The sequence below is a fragment of the Gavialis gangeticus genome, unplaced genomic scaffold (genome assembly GCF_001723915.1).
Source record: "Gavialis gangeticus isolate Ggan-Ray unplaced genomic scaffold, GavGan_comp1, whole genome shotgun sequence".
Lineage (NCBI taxonomy): Eukaryota > Metazoa > Chordata > Crocodylia > Gavialidae > Gavialis > Gavialis gangeticus.
Window position 1 is genome coordinate 248674924 of NW_017729032.1, and position 4610 is coordinate 248679533.

Consider the following 4610-nt stretch of genomic DNA (forward strand, 5'->3'; position numbering starts at 1 on the left):
ACTCCAGTACAGTGCTAGCTGGCTTGTAGCCCCCACATTCAAACACCCTCATGCTCCAGCTAGCCGCATCAGCATCTACACGTGTTGCTGCAGAGTAAAACTCCACCATAGTTTAGTACTTTTATTTACAAGTACTAATCTGTGGCAGAGTTAATTAGTTTACTCTGTCCTAATAGCACTGCACATGTAGATGTTGAGACACCTACTGCAGAGCTAATTAGGCAACTCTACAATAAAAGTCTATGAATCTACTCCACAGTTAAGCACTAGCATCTACATGTGTGCAGAATTTACTGTGCAGTAAACTAGCCTACTGTGCGGTTGGCTAGTACCCATAGATACAAGTAGATTTACTGCACAGTAGCACACATGTAGACAGCTGACTGGGAGCATATTACTCCTGGTCAGCCCAAGCACCAGGGAGCTTGGGAAACAGTCCCCTACTCCGCTACTGATTGGGGCATGGGTTTGGGAGGCAGCTGCCCTAGATGCAGGACAGCTACCCCTAGTCTCCAGAGCATAGGCCTGATCCCAGTGCCCCCTGCCAGCCCAGAGCTGGTACCCAGGGGAGCCTGGAGCTCCCCCTGGCTGTTGTAGGGGGGACTAGGCAGGAGTAGCCCTGAACTGAACTGCTCCTCAGGAAAGCTTACTGTGTTTTATTTTACTATGCAGTAAAAGCTTACCGCACATGAATAGCACATGTAGACACACCCTTCGTGTAGCTTCTCCCTGACAGGTCATCGGCATTTTAACCTGTTAATCTCTCTTGTTACCCTATTTGTGATATAACCTATTGTGGTATTATTACTTTTAGAGTTATACTGTTTTAGACTAAATGTAGGCAAAATCCAGAACTACTTTTCAAAACATACACTCAAAAAATGTTGCCTTTTGGTATAATCCAAAATTAGTGCTATATTCCTGCATTTATATAAACCACTATTATTTATTATGCAAGTACAAAGTTATGCTGAAAATGGATGCTACTATGATCCGACAGCAAATAAAATGTTAGCTACCTGATGGTTGCTTGATCTTTATGAAATCAAATGTGAGTATTCCAAGCCAATGGCTAGGGAGCAAGAACCCACATGACAAAGAATCACTACTACAATTGGCAACGCATGTCTGCATTGTCAGCAGAACTGATAAGGACCAAATGGATAAAGAAATCCCATCCCCTCTAGAAGGGGCTTGCTCCAGGTGATAGTTGAGAGAAATGTAGGGAAGTTTGCTATTCAACTACCTCTGCTAAACTTGTTCTGTGGAGCTAGAAGCAGGGGAGGGGAGAGGAATTATTTCATTTTCTAGGCTGCTAATTCTAAACACTTCACAGCATTAAATTAGCTAAGAAAACAGAAGAATAATGAGTGTCGCTTTTTAATAGCTAGCTGTAATAACGTGCCTGTTCCTTATTAAAGAAGTCATACAAAATGTAAAGTTTTTCAGAGAATTCTAAGCATCTTCCCCCAGTGTTCTTGGTTAAAATAAATCCATTTTAGGCAGTAGTTTAAAACCTTTATTAACCAACCCAAAGATACTAAAGTCCATGGTGCCCTCTTGTGGCTGACAAGGACAAGGATTTTCCTGATCAGGGAACAACAGGTTGAAAACTGGTTTGGCAAAACAATTTTGAAGCATTGTCAACCCTTACAAAAAAACAAAACAAAACAGGAAGCTGAATCCATGACAGAACAGAAGGGCTTAGTTCTAATTAATTTGTTTTGGCCAGTGGATTAACTGAGCTACCTTCCCTACAGTATTTCAAGATTAAGAATATGTGGTTAATCCTGTTTGATACAATTTTTACTGAATATTCAGATTTATTCTTTGACTCATTTTTCTTTAAACACATTTGCTCACTTCTGTGTAATAGCACGGGACCTTTGATTGTAGATCCAACAGAAACATTAGATTAGGCCACATGATCTCTAAGAGGTGTGTCATTACCAGGGATCCTAATTTTCTGCTGAAAAAAAAGTAGAAAATCTCATTTAAAAAGCACCAGAATCTGCATTTTCCCACAACTTACTGAAAGCATGGCAGCGTCCAATGGTGAGCAGTGCCATTTCTGCTCCCTTTCATTTTTGCCATGGTTTTTGCCTCTCGGCCAGTCAGTAGCACACCCACCCTCCTTACAGAGTCATGGAATTTTGATTCTTGGTTCAATGTTTTACTAAATACTTATTCTTACTTTTTTATACTGAAGGGTAATGTTACTTCTGGTTACAGGCAAATAAAGGGACTCCTATGACTTCTGTGATCTATTAAAATTAGCACAAGATTTGTCACTTTTATCCTTAAGTAAACAAACAAAAAGAAAGAAAGAAACCTCAAAACCAGCAAGCCAGATATTATTGGGATCATCTCTGAAGAGATTGCTATTACTAGAAGAGACAAGTGTTTTTTGTGATCTCTCTTATTGGGACACCTGCATGATTGGGGAAACAGTTGGCCAGGGTTTCAGGTACAAACTGCTCTTCTTCAGCTTTCAGAGATAAGCCTGAGAACAGATTAGGAATCTACAACATAAAGAGAAAAGAAGCTAGACTAGACAATGCACACATCTACATGAGACACTTTTACTGTGTGGTAAAGCGTCAATGTCTACACATGCACAGCATTTACTGTGCAGTAAATTAGTTTACTGCACGGTTGGCTAGTACCTGTGGATACAAGTAGATTTAATATGCAGTAGCTACTGCACAGCAGCACACATGTAGATACCTGACCAGGAGCAAATTTCTCCCTGTCAGCCCAGGCAGCAGGGGAACAGTCTCTGCCCCAGGTAGCTGCCTCCTTCCCAGCCCTTTTCCCCAATCAGCAAAGGCTGGCAGGGGGCACTGGGGTCAAGCCAGAGTTACAGTGGGATGGGGGAGCTGTCTTGTCTCCAGGGGCAGATGCCTCCCAGCCCGATTGGCAGACAGCTGTCTACATCTAAACAGCTGACTGGGAACAAATTGCTGCTGGTCAGCCCAGGCAGCAGGAGGTTGGGGAACTGCCCCCTGCCCTAGGGAGCTGCCTGCCTTCTAGCCCCATGCCCCAATCTGGCAATCGCGGCACAGGGCTGGGAGGCAGCTGCCCCAGAGGCAGGACAGCTCCCTCTTCCCTCCTGAGTGCTGGCCTGACCCTGGTGGGGAGCCTGGAGCTCCCCCTGGCTGCTGTAGGGGGACAGAGCAGGGCAGGAGTAGCCTTGCACAAAACTGCTCCCAACAGCACATGCTTAGACCATGCTCCTGGGGAAAGCTTATTGTGCCTTATTTTACTGAACACCAAGCTGTAAAGCACATTAATAGCATGCGTAGATGCACCTAGTGACATCTATTTCCTAAGCTTTTTAGCTTAAATTGTGTCAACTTCTGAGACCGGGCGAAGGGCAGTTTGGAACCAAAACAGCATCCAGTTTCTCCCCCAACCATACAGTTGGTTCATTAAAAAAAAAAACAAACAACAAAACAAAACCCAATATCACAAAAAACTCTTGCCTCTTGTATATTTCCTGGACTACCATGACTATAGCATTTGAACCCCACTAGCTGATTCAGGGTGATGAGGTACCGTAGGGTGCTGCTAGATCCTTTGAAGGGTGTCACAAAGTATGAGGAGATAATCAGATAAGCCAGGCTCAGGCCTTTCCCTGCTTGGACTATCCCCTTGCTCCTACTGTTCAGCCCCTAGGTAAAATAAGTACTATTACCTATACATTTTGAAATTGGGTGCTACTTAATTCACAAGAGTTATGGAGGGCTGCCTTGAGCACAGGGTAGCTCTATTCCAAAAAGAAGAGAACCACTGTTGTAGAAGGGCATCTAATACTGTAGATTCTACTAAACAGTATATATATTTATCTACTGGGAGTCTTTGAACCTGAATATTCTACAAAACCTGTAGCCATAGCAACTGTGGCTAGGACTTCAGCTTAACCCTTGCAGATTAACCCTTCAAGATCCAGTCCCTGCAGGCAAGGGTATATCTCCTCAGCAAAGTGTACAAATCACATTTTGCTTATCTATACTTGAATCCATATCAAAGTAGGTTAGGAATACTACCCCAAGGTCTCAGGAGGGCTTGAGCTTTTTGCTTCTGGCCTAAAGGCACGGTTATTACCCGTGTCAACTATGTGAAGGCTATCATAAATTGGTGTGCCTACCTGTGCTAGTCATACTTTTATTTCACTGGAAACAAGCACTTAGAGGCCTATACAGTGCACTCACATTTCTGGTAAGTCAATCACAGCACCCTTTGCCAAAAGGAGCACCCATAATTGTGTCCTAGTTTAAACTAGTATCTTGACCTAGAAATGCCCTGTAGCCTCTACTGGACAACTTATTCAGTTTGTCCTGAACAATGTAATGTTACTGTGTTCTGTTAGCAAAGTGAATCCACCCCCACTCAGAAAAAGACACTGGAGAAATCTGTGCAAGAGGAAAACAGAAATACTACAAAAAGGGTGTCAAAGGGTGTGCCTGATGCTCTCACTAGGTAATACTCAAAAATATTCATATTTAAGGTTTTAAGAGTAAGAGACAGTGACCTATTTTTCTAATCTACTCAAGTGACAGATTCAAAGCAAAAAACAAAATTCCTTTGTGTGGGGGGGGGGGGGGGGG